Below are 13,530 nucleotides of genomic sequence, written 5' to 3' on the forward strand. Positions count from 1 at the left end.
CCAGAAGACTGAAAAGGACGGAATACTCCCAAACTCATTCTATGAAGCCACCATCACCCTGATACCAAAACCAGGCAAAGACACTACCAAAAAAGAGAATTACAGACCAATATTACTGATGAACATAGACGCCAAAATCCTCACCAAAATATTACCAAATAGAATCCAATAACACATAAAAAAGATTATACATCATGACCAAGTGGGGTTCATCCCAGGGACACAAGGGTGGTTCAACATACGCAAATCAATCAATGTAATACATCACATCAACAAGAGAAAGGACAAAAACCACATGATCATCTCAATCAATGCAGAAAAAGCATTTTATGAAAGTCAACACCCATTTATGATAAAAACTCTTACCAAAGTGGGTATAGAGGGGACATATCTCAACATAATAAAAGCTATATATGACAAACCTACAGCCAGCATAGTACTCAATGGTGAAAAACTCAAAAGCTTCCCACTAAAATCTGGGACAAGACAAGGATGCCCACTATCACCACTCCTATTCAACATAGTCTTGGAAGTCCGAGCCACAGCAATCAGGCAAGAGAGAAAAATAAAAGGGGTCCAAATTGGAAAAGAAGAGGAGAAAGTGTCACTATATCGTGATAACATGTTACTATATATAGAAAACCCTAAAAGGTCCACACAAAAACTACTAGAGCTGATGAAAGAATTCAGCAAGGTAGCAGGTTACAAGATTAATGTTCAAAAATCAGTTGCATTTCTTTACACTAACGATGAATCAACAGAAGAAGAAAGTAAAGAAACAATCCCCTTTAAAATAGCACCCAAAGTAATAAAATACCTAGGAATAAACCTAACCAAGGAGGTGAAAGAATTATACACAGAAAACTATAAACCACTGATGAGGGAAATTAAAGAAGACTTTAAAAAATGGAAAGATATCCCATGCTCTTGGATTGGAAGAATCAATATTGTTAAAATGGTCACACTGCCCAAGGCAATCTACAGATTTAATGCAATCCCTATCCAATTACCCAGGACATACTTCACAGAACTAGAACAAATCATAATAAAATTTATATGGAACCATCAAAGACCTAGAGTTGCCAAAGCTTTACTGAAGAGAAAGAAAGAGGCTGGAGGAATAACTCTCCCAGACTTCAGACAATACTATAGAGCTACAGTCATCAAGACAGCATGGTATTGGTACCAAAACAGACATATAGACCAATGGAACAGAATAGAGAGCCCAGAAATGAACCCACAAACTTTTGGTCAACTCATCTTCGACAAAGGAGACAAGAATATACAATGGAATAAAGAAGTCTCTTCAGCAAATGGTGTTGGGAAAACTGGACAGCAGCATGTAAAACAATGAAGCTAGAACACTCCCTTACACCATACACAAAAATCAACTCAAAATGGATCAAAGACTTAAACATAGACAAGATACAATAAACCTCCTAGAGGAAAATATAGGCAAAACATTATCTGATATACATCTCAAAAATTTTCTCCGAGAAGAAATAAAAGCAAGAATAAACAAATGGGATCTAATGAAACTTACAAGCTTCTGCACAGCAAAGGAAACCATAAGTAAAACAAAAAGACAACCTACAGAATCGGAGAAAATCTTTGCAAATGAAACCAAGAAAGGCTTGATCTCCAGAATATATTAGCAGCTCATACGACTTAATAAGAAACAACCAAACAACCCAATCCAAAGATGGGCAAAAGACCTGAAGAAGCAGTTCTCCAAGGAAGACATACAAATGATCAATAAGCACATGAAAAAATGCTCAATATCACTAATTATCAGAGAAATGAAAATCAAAACTACAATGAGGTATCACCTCACACCAGTCAGAATGGCAATCATTCAAAAATCCACAAATGACAAATGCTGGAGAGGCTGTGGAGAAAGGGGAACCCTCCTACACTGCTGGTGGGAATGCAGTTTGGTGCAGCCACTATGGAAAACAGTATGGAGATTCCTCAAAAGACTAGGAATAGACTTACCATATGACCCAGGAATCCTGCTACTGGGCTTATATCCAGAAGGAACCCTACTTCAGGATGACACCTGAACCCCAATGTTCATAGCAGCACTATTTACAATAGCCAAAACATGGAAACAGCCTAAATGTCCATCAACGGATGACTAGATAAAGAAGAAGTGGTATATTTATACAATGGAATACTATTCAGCCATAAAAACTGACAACATAACGCCATTTGCAGCAACATGGATGCTCCTGGAGAATGTCATTCTAAGTGAAGCAAGCCAGAAAGAGAAAGAAAAATACCATATGAGATCGCTTATATGTGGAATCTAAAAAACAGAAACAAAAAAACAAAGCATAAATACAAAACAGAAATAGACTCATAGACATAGAATACAAACTTGTGGTTGCCAAGGGGGTGGAGGGTGGGAAGGGATAGATGGGATTTCAAAATTGTAGAATAGATAAACAAAATTATACTGTATAGCACAGGGAAATATACGCAAGATCTTATGGTAGTTCACAGAGAAAAAAATGTGATAATGAATATATATATGTTCATGTATAACTGAAAAATTGTGCTCTACACTGGAATTTGACACAACATTGTAAAATGATTATAAATCAATAAAAAATGTTTATATATATATATATTCAAAATAAAATAAAATAAAATAAAATACTTAAGAATAAACCTAACCAAAGAGGTGAAAGACTTATAAGCAAAGAACTATGAAACACTGATTAAGGAAATTAAAGATGATTAGAAATAGAAAAGAAATAGAAAGATAACTCATGCTCTTGGATTGGAAGAATTAATATTGTAAAAATGGCCATAATACCCCCAAACAATCTACAGATTTAATGTGATCCCTGTCAAATTACCTAAGACATTTTTCACAAAACTAGAACAAATAATCCAAAAATTTATATGGAATCACAAAAGACCCAGAATCATCAAAGCAATACTGAAGAAAATGAACAAAGCTGGATAAATAACCCTCTCAGACATCAGATGATACTACAAAGCTACAATATTCAAAACAGCGTGATATTGGCACAAAAACAGACATATAGATGAATGGGTCAGAATAGAGACTAGAAATAAACCAACACAAGTATGGTCAATTAATCTTCAACAAAGGAGGCAAGAATATACAATGGAGAGAAGACAGCCTCTTCTGAAGTTGGTGCTGGGGAAGTTGGACAGCTGCATGTAAATCAATGAACTTAGAACACTCTCTCACACCATACACAAAAATAAACTCAAAATGGTTTAAAGACTTAAACATTAAGACAAGACACTATAAACCTTGAGAAGAAAACATAGGCAAAACAATCTCTGATGTGAATCTTAGCAGTGTTCTCCAAGGGCAATCTACCAAGGCAACAGAAATAAAAGCAGAAATAAACAAATGAGACCTAATCAAACTCATAAGCTTTTGCATAGGAAAGGAAAGTATAAACAAAAGGAAAAGACAAGCTAAGGAATGGGAGAAAATATTTGCAAATGATGTGACTGACAAGGGCTTAATTTCCAGAATATACAAACAGCCATACAACTCAAGAACAAAAAACAAAACAAACAGAAAATATATTTTTTAAATGGGCAGAAGACCCAAACAAACATTTTTTCAGTAAAGACATACAGATGGCCAATAGGCACATAAAAAAGTTCAGTATTTCTAACTATTAGAGAAATGCAAGTCAAAACTACAATGAGGTATCACTTCACATTCATTATTGAAAAGTCCACAAGCAATAAATGCTGGAGAGGGTGTGGAGAGAAGAGAACCTTCCTACACTGTTGGTGGGAATATAGTTTGATGTAGCCATTATGGAAAACAGTGTGGAGATTCCTTAAAAAAAAAAAAAAACTAACTAAAAATAGACTTAGCATATGATCCAGCAATCCCACTCGTGGGCATATATCCAGAGGAAATTCTAATTCAAAAAATTACATGCACCCCAATGTTCATAGCAGCACTATTTACAATAGCCAAGACATAAAAGCAACCTAAATGTCCATTGATGGAGGATTGGATAAATAAATTGCATACATATAATGCAATACTTACACATAAAAAAAAAATGAAATTATTCCATTTGCAGCAACGTGGATCGACCTGGAGACTGTCACTAAGCCAGAAAGAGAAAGTAAAAATGTCATATGATATCACTTATATGTGGAATCTTTAAAAAAATGTAAGACAAATGAACTTATTTACAAAACAGAAACAGTCTCACAGACATAGAAAACAAATTTATGGTTACCTGGGTGTAAAGGAAGGGTTGCAGGGATAAATGGAGGGTTTGAGATTTGTAGATACTAACCGTTATATATAAACCAGATAAAAGGTCCTACTGTATAGCATAGGGAACTGTATTAAATAACTTATAATAGCCTATAATGAAAAAGAATTTATGTATAATTGAATCACTATGCTGTACACCAGAAAACAACACAACATTGTAAATCAACTATACTTCAATTAAAAAAAAAAGTTTTTTAAGTGTACTGAAGGTCTCTAATGTGTGAGGCATTACCCTAGGAGCTACGGCTTCACAGCCCACAGTTAATTACCACTTTACTCCATCTGCTCATATTATTTTTCTCTTCCAGGAATAAACTTTCTTCTATTCTCCAACTAGTTACATATATATATATATATATATATGTATGTACATATATATATGTAACTAGTTGTATATATATAAAATATATCAGCTAAGGTTATGTACAATAAAGTCCATTCATTACCTCTTCTTCTATTCACAAAGAATTTTCCGACTTCTAAATACCACACTGAGTCAATAAATTCCTATACTCTAGCAGTCTGCATTACTTAATATTGATATTTAAAGTGTTCTTTTACAATAATGGCTTTTATTTCCTCACCAGGGTGTAAAATATTGAATGAAAGAAACTTAACAGATAGGAATTTTTCTACTATATCATAGGGCGTCTATGGAATAATACATATTTCCTCTTTTCTTAAAACCCTCCAAATCCATTATTCTCAGAGTAGTGACCAGATTTATTTACATGGATAAAAGGACACTTATACATATGATACCTAGTTAGCTCTAAGTTTGTTTGCAATAGTTCACATCTTATATTTAAGATTGCAAGATGATTGTCTTATAATTTTCCTTTCCGGTAATATCCTTGGCAAGTTTTTGTATTCATCTTATGCTGGTCTCATAAAACAAATAGGATATAATGATCTATTTTTCTATTTACTAAAGCTTTGAGTAATGTTATGTGGATGGAAAAGCTATATGGTCTAGAGATTTCTTTGAAGAAAAGCTTTTAGTTATGGATTAAATTTCTGTCAAAGAATAGTCTTTTCAATATTCTCTTCATTATGATATAAATTCAGCTAAGTTGTATTTCTCCAGGAATTGTCCATTCCATCTAAATTTTTCAATGTATCCATCGAAAACTGAACATAATACACATGTATTATATTTCTAATTAACTATTTGACAGTATAAATATCTTCTTTTGCATTCCTTACATTGATGTTTTATCTGCTATATATTAATGATTATATATATATCTTGCCATGGGTTAATTACTTTTTTTAAAGAACCAATTTTTGTCTTTCCTGACTTTCTCTGTTGAATGCTTGTTTTCTAACTCATTAATTTCTTCCCATGTTTATCATTTTCTTTCTTTCATCATCAGGTTTAATTTGCTATTGTTTCTTTATCTTTTTAGATAGACACTTTCAGAGCAGTTTTAGGTCCACAGCAAAACTGAACATAAAATACAGAGAGTTTCCATATACCCCCTGCCTTACACACGCACCACCTCCACTACTATTCATATCCCCCCCCCGAGTGGTACATTTATCACAACTGATGAGCCAACACTGAAGCATCATTATCACCCAAAGACCATAGTTTACATTTGAGTTCATTAAGTCCATCTTATCAATTCTTCCTTCATGGATCTTGCTTTTGGTATTGTATCTCAGAAGTCACCACCAAACCCAAGGTCATTTAGACTTTCTTCTGTATCGTCTTCTAGGAGTTTTATAGTTTGCATTTTACATTGAGGTCTATGAATCATTTTGAGTTAATTTTTGTGAAAGGTTGTAAGGTGTGTGTCTAGATTCTTTTTGTTTGTTTGTTTTTATATGTGGATATCTAATTGTTTCAGAAACTTTTATTAAAAAGACTACCTTCTCCATTGAATTGCTTTTGTTCTTTATCGAAGATAAAATAACTGTATCTGAGGGGGCCTGTTTCTCAACTCTCTTCTGTTCCAATGATTTATCTGTATACTTTTTGCTAATCCCAGACTTCCTTGATTGCTTTGCAGAATGTCTTGAAGTCAAATAGTGTCAGTGCTCCAACTTTATGAGTTGGTTATTCTGAATCCTCTACCTCTCCTTATAAACTTTAGAATCAGTTTGGCAATATACAAAAAAAAAAAAAAAAAACTTGACTGGATTTTTTATTGAAATTGCGAATGAATCTATAGATTAAGTTAGGAAGAATGGACATCTTGACAATATTGAGTCTTCCTGTCCATGAACATAAAATACCTCTCCACTTACTTAGTTCTTATTTGAATTAAATATATCTTTAATGAATGAATTAAAATATATGACTAAATGAATCAGAAGATGTAGGTAAATGTGCAAATGAGTAGAAAATCATATTGAATAATATACAGTAGGAATAAGTTTTAGATAACTCAAAAATCAAGCAAATACGTGGTGAATTTGACTTGACTTAAGTCCTGACCTCTTCATTGAAATAGCCCCTGACCTCTTATTTCCTAAAGTTACCTCACGCCCAAGTGGTACATATTCAAAGTTTTCTATTACTTAGAAATTCATAAAAAATTACTTCATCAGGTATACATTATGATAGATACCTTTTTTTCTTTGAACTTGGGTAATACTACCCACATAAGAAATGCTCCTTAAAGCCTGGGATATTTTGTTTTCATTTCTTTGTCTATAAGAATTTATTATTTTCCACACAATAGGTACACAAGTGTCTTGTAAAACAAGATATGAATTTGCCCAGAAGGGAACAGTTTATAAGTACCCTAAATCAGTATATCATGTGTGAGACTTCACAGAGCTGTTGTCAGGACTGACAGGAACTGCACTACCTTGATTTGCTTCTGTGTATTTGCCTTCCTTGAAACTTACATAGGCTTAAAATTCAATGGTCTATCCTCACCCTTCCCAGTACCAAAATTAATAAAAGATTGGATGAAATCCAATTGACTTAATCACGCTTGATACTAAAATACAAAACACTATATGCTTAGAACGTCAAATTACAGGTCAAAGATGAAATCATTTGCTGGTATGAAAAGTAAGAAACATTTAACCTCTGAGCAGTTTCTCAAAGATGCTCATAGGTGTCCTACTTAACATGGTTTCTCAGCTGCAATGCAGCAAGTTCTACTTGCAGGGATGGGAATAGGACATTATTAAAATAACACCTGCTTGATTCAGTTGTAGACTAGGAAATAGAACCTTATTTTTAATCTCCTTTTACCATTAAAATATCCATATAGATGTAATTGAGAAAAGAGGTCTAGAACCCTCATTAGATTCTAAGTTCCCTGACACTAGAAATCACAATGTAAAGAAATAATTATAACATAGATTGGACCCAATTAAGAAACAAGGCCAATAGATGATGCACAACTAACCTTTCAATCAAAACGAGACCTGTAGAAAGAGTCGTTTAGATCACAGGCTCGGGTTGCCCCCCACTGAAGGAGAATCGCTTCATTCTAGTCCTTATGTGGAAAACCCTTCCCTATTGTTTAAAAAAAAAAACTTTCTATAGAGGTAGAAATTTTCTTCTGGATCTCTGTTTTCCTTCCAACAGTTTGTGATTTCAAAATCTAGGATATTGAGTTTATTAATACACACATATGCACACACACAAGAACTGAGGTGACTTGTAATATATGTGGAAGAATAAATAAATAAATATTAAATCTAAAATAAGATGAAAGGTTATCATTAATGGAGGGAAGGGAGTGTGTATATGATACTGACAGAGTCTTTTCCTATATTAAAGTCAAGCCACTGTTTTGACTCTAATTATGTGGTCTCCAAAGCTAAAAGGGACTGAACATTTGTTAGCATGATACTTGTGGAGAATTTGAGAATATACAACAGTTTTTCAGTGGAAGCAAATTTCTTTTGGCATTTCAATCTGGAAGTCTATATCTGTTTTTGTTTTGTGTGTGTGTGTGAAAAGTAAGGAGTTTCATAGGTAACAATAAATGATATGGTGGATACTGTCCTCGCCATTGTCCCTACAGTAAACTTAGTGGTAAATTTTAATGCTAAGTCATCAAGCAAAGTAGGAACGCATAATATTACACAATAATGATAGTAATTTATTAATCAAGACATTCAAAATCATTGAATTAATTTAATCTTCAAAATTCCTTTTACATCAGAAAAAAAAATTTCTTGAGTAAACCAACTGCCAAGTACCACTACACTAGTGAATGGCTACACCAGAATCAGAAGATGGCAGTCTGACATCAATGCTCATGTTTTTATATGCAACATTATCTTTGTCTCACCAAAAGTAAATCTGTAAAATATAAAGAGCAAAGTGTTCAGAGAGGACCAATATGAGTTTCCTACTCTTCTGGTTTCATCTACTGATAAAACTAGAAAATTTTAAATATTGGAATAAATGAATATCTCTCAAATGGTCCTCTATAAACCCCTGGCCTCTCAGTTTGTTGATCTCCACATAGTTGGTGTTTTCATTTCTCCTTCATATCCCCTCAATCATTCACTTTGATGAGCATGCCTTCAATCTTGATACCGTAAGAAAATGAACATCCCATCAACTCTTGATAGCAAACATACACTTTAAAACAGTACGTCATAGACTTCTTCTCACTTGGTCAAATACCCTCACAATCCTATTACTTGTCAATGTCATAAACACATTGACACTATCACTTTCTAACTAACCATCAATACCACTTGCTCTTAGTTGACCTAAATGTCATTGTCTATCATGATAATCGCTTTATTGCTAATGCCCACATTTTTCTTGTCTCCTTCTAGCATTATTTTCTAATAAACTTCAAACTTTCATGAAACAAACAGACTAAAAGCTCTCTTTTGTTTTAAATGGCTTAAAACAAAGTGAAAGTTATTTATTTTTAACAAGACAGTCAATATTGTTCTTCATGATAGGTGTGGCCTCCATTCAAGAAGTTACACAAGGATGCCAAGGAATTCCATCTTGTGATGCTACCACCCTCAACATATGGTCTCTAGAGTTGCCACAGAAGAGAAAGAAGGGAGAAAGGAAGAAAGAAAAAAGATTGGTGTTATTCCCAAAACCCACCCCACATTTGTATGTGCGTGTGCTTGCACACACACAGACTTCTAGACTTAAGTCTAGAACCTAAGTGAAACCTATACAGAGAAATCTTCACTGTCATCATATCAAAGATGATGGACCTATTCCTCTGTCCCCATTTTCCTTATTCACTTGATCCAGAAAATGATCCTCAGAAACAGCAGGCAACGCATGAAGAAAGAAAACAGCAAAATACTATTACACAGAAAGCAAGAGCAGAAAGTGCTTTAAAAAGACAAAAATCAACTTGTCAAGTGATGCTGAAAAGACTGAGTAAAACAAATCCGCCCCATGCTCCATTCTGTATTTCAACGGCTAAAAAGCCTTTCCTCAGACTTCTTTGTGACTAAGGTACTGGATACAATTTAGTTTCTGCCATTGAGATGCATTTATGCAAGATTTGAAAGACAGGAATGAAATAGAAGTCATCTTTCTGTAGCTCTTAAACAAGTTCTAAAAGACGTGAGTGTTCGTAGGAGATAGTCTCCATGTTCCAGTATCTAGTTATGAGTAACAAAATAATGTGCTGGTTATTCTGATGGCACTAGAAACATTTCATTAAAACAAAAAAAGGTAAGTTCAAGGTTCTAAATTCTCAGCTTAAGTAATAATGAAGAACGAGAAAGCCGCCATGTTTATCCTAAAAGAATCCCATATCTCTTGCAGATTCAAGGGTGGGCTGCTGACACTGAAAAGCAGAGCAGAAACTTCTCCTAAGGATTGCTAAATTAGAACATAAATAGATTTACCAGCCCTGCCAGATCTCATAAAATTTAAGGGACTGACTAGATCTCTGGAAAGTGGAATGGAACATTTGGACGAATTATGATGAATCTAAGGACTTTAACCCACAAATCACATGCACACACAAAATCTCTTAAAGAGCAGAAAAAGTACCTCTCCTGTCTAGTGACAGAAGTTCTGCCTTGCCTGATGGATTTGCAATGACCTCACCTGAGGCAGTTACCTTGCACATGGACAGTAGTCGTCCTGTCCTCCACCCTTTCATCCCACTTGTCTCTGGGATTGTTAGTGGATTCAGATCCAACATCCTCCAAGTATCAAGTAGAAAGTCTGATCAGGGAGAAAATGGTTTATACCGTAAGAATTACATGGCATTGCTGATTTATATAGACAGATACCTGGGTATTATATGAAGAAACAGATTTGGTAAGTGTCACTAATTGAGACAATATGAATATGAAAAACAGTGAAATCCTTCTCCAAATATTGGTTCATAAACAATTCATCCATGGCTCTTATCATAGCAAATCAATCTCCATGATAGTTAAGACTTTCAGCCACATGCTGAATTCTATGAGGGAAGGTCCTAGAAGAAAATCATATAACTTACCTAAAACTGTAATTTTAAAGAAAGTATCATGAAAACCATAAAATAAAGGGACCCTCATTTCTGATATGGTTGATGCCAAGAGCAAATTACTTAAAAGCTAACAATTAAATAGTAATAAGTTATCAAAGAACATAACTATACTTGCTAATTCAGAATTTAAATAGTTAATAAGCACATGACGTGCAATGGTTCTCTAAATTTTGCATGTTACAATTTATTTGAGATTGTTATGTATAGTGGAAGTAGGGAAAATCTAAAATGATACATAACGGTATTAACATACTACAGTTTTGGGTGCTTTACAAAATGCCTTCATCCCATCACTGGAATCCCTGTGATGATACATATCTTGGGGTTAGAAACCCTATGAAGGCAGTTTGAATTACTTCCTTGGATTAAGAAGTCATGTTATCAGAGACCAGAGTATCTATTTGTACTAATTAATTTTGCAATGACCCTCTAGCAGAATTTCCATTACTGCATTTTGCACAAATATAAAATATATACATGAACGTAGGATACACACACACACACACACACACAGTGATATATACTGGAGGTGTAGCAATATCAATAGTATAATGTCCTGTTGGAGCCTTGAGGGAATTTCCTATCAGATCTTGGTATCAAGAAAAGCTGTACAATTTACAATTAACCTGATTTTAAATGGTTTTTAAGCCAACAAAAATTTCACATGTTTTCTTTTGATATGACAATTAAACAGAGTCACTCTGAGATACATCTGTAGCAAGTGTACAAAATTTATTTGTACAGATTTTTATTATTTTTCCATTTCCATTTTACTCTAAAATTTCATCTTACCCTTTATTACATACATACACTTTACAAGAGATTTTTAAAAACTTGGTGAAACAAGATAAGGGATATAAACCTATAAATAAATCTAATAATTATTTATTGTGCTTCAGATCATGGAGAAATGCTTTAAAAAAAATCTTTACTCAAGGTATCTTTTTTAGATGTACATTCCAGAATGCATGATTATATATGGGGTGTTTGTCATAGCATATTAGTTGAAGTACAAATTAAGGATCATCAACATTTTATCAACAATATGTTTTCTTAATATTTAATCTAAAAGAGCAAATTAAATAAAATTTATATTTTACGGCATTATATAAATGAAAGGACACTAGGTCTCTCATTTGATGTTTGGCCAAAATAGTGTAACATATCCTGTACCTTGATCTTTGCCACCTTTATAGATATCATAAATGCTTCCAGTACCATTATTTTTAAAAAATTAGCTACAGCCCCTTCTGACACAAACCCTTACATCACTCATGCAGCTTATTTCTGCAGTGACTACAAATTACGAGACCAGTGCTACAAGGCTCTCAGTTTTTATTGTATTTTTCCTTTATGCCATTACTTCCATTTTAGGAAATATGTTGGATCTAAGTTCCATATTTTCAGTGAGATTCTGAACTTTCTATGTGATGATAGCTAAAATTTTAATTGAGAATTATTTTCAAATACAAATGTAGCCTAAATTCTTCAATTTGTAATGATAGATGGATAGATATATAAAGTCATGTCTTTTCCCATTTAAGGTGATTCTGAATTTTTTCTTTTATCATTTTCAGCTTTTCACATAGCTATATATCCATATGTCCATATATTTATTCATACACTCACTCTTTTATTCAATAAAATAAAATACATAGCTCAAAAGAATGTTAGCACTCTGACAACCCAGTAATCAGGTGATTACACTTGTGCATGATAAGCATTATTATAGATCATCAGTCATCTCTGAATTTAGGTTACTGTTAATTCTCAAAATATAATTATTTTATCTTGGAGTATACCCAATACTCCATTTCTTTTGATAGACAATAGTCACTTTTTCTAAATAAACAGTTTCAAGTAGCCAATTTTCAATCATTGATTATATTCATTGTCAAGATCAATCAGTTTTAAATCACTGGAACTTCTATGCATCAGTTCATAACTAGTCTTAGGTGTTATACAGAGTCATATATGTTGCTTTTTTAGGTAATTCAATCTTAGTATTTTTTTTACCTGTATTAAAACATGTTTTTCTCACGTATACATCCACATGTGGAATCTTTTCAAACATATAAAGTTTTCAACACATTGTATGTATTTCTCTTCTAATGTTTTTCAGTCATAAATAAATAAGATTTGCCTTCGTGACAATCAGAACAACTTTCATTTTTAAAAAATCAATTCTTAGCTATTAAGATTTTAAGATTTTAATATATTAATATTAACTTATTAATATATTAATACAATTATGATTTATATTAGTGCATGAGATTCTTTACAAATATAATTTGATCTCCTCATAGGATATGCTTATCAAATTTACATTGCTTGCTAAGTTCACCCATTTCCTAATTAGAATTGCAAATGCCATGATTAACAGCAAACACAGTAGAAAATAAACTAGATGGCAATATTTCACTCTTAAAAATAAAAAGCCTGTTTTTAATTTCATATCTGGTACGTGATGGCTACAATTCAAACTCTAATACATCTGGAGGCCAATACTATGTCTATGCTCTTTCTCAGGTTCAGTATATCATCCAAAAGGAGTTGTGCATTGGAACATGTGACAGTGGTTACCTCTCAGAAATCATGGCACTTGGAGTCACCAAATAATAGAAGCATTAAATAGACCAATCCTAGTTTAGTATTCTGGAAGATGATGGTATCTTTGTGAAGTCAGTGGGACTCATCAGAGGCCTGAAAGCCAGTCATGAATAAGCAGCAAAGATCTTTAGACAAGACTTTTAGAGATCACAGAATCCTCCTCTCTTTTCAAAAACC

At 33.3% G+C, this 13,530-nt stretch overlaps 1 non-coding gene across 1 annotated transcript in view; it reads right to left on the reverse strand.

Moving 5' to 3' along the window:
* LOC116154417 (uncharacterized) overlaps positions 1–10,417 on the reverse strand; it is a 184,560-nt gene extending 174,143 nt beyond the window's left edge. The window contains exon 1 of the transcript XR_010377393.1: positions 10,314–10,417. This is a non-coding gene — a transcript (uncharacterized LOC116154417). The remainder of the gene's footprint in view (positions 1–10,313) is intronic.
* Positions 10,418–13,530: the final 3,113 nt, after the last annotated feature.

The sequence above is a fragment of the Camelus dromedarius genome, chromosome 2 (genome assembly GCF_036321535.1).
Source record: "Camelus dromedarius isolate mCamDro1 chromosome 2, mCamDro1.pat, whole genome shotgun sequence".
In the NCBI taxonomy this organism is placed as follows: Eukaryota; Metazoa; Chordata; class Mammalia; order Artiodactyla; family Camelidae; genus Camelus; species Camelus dromedarius.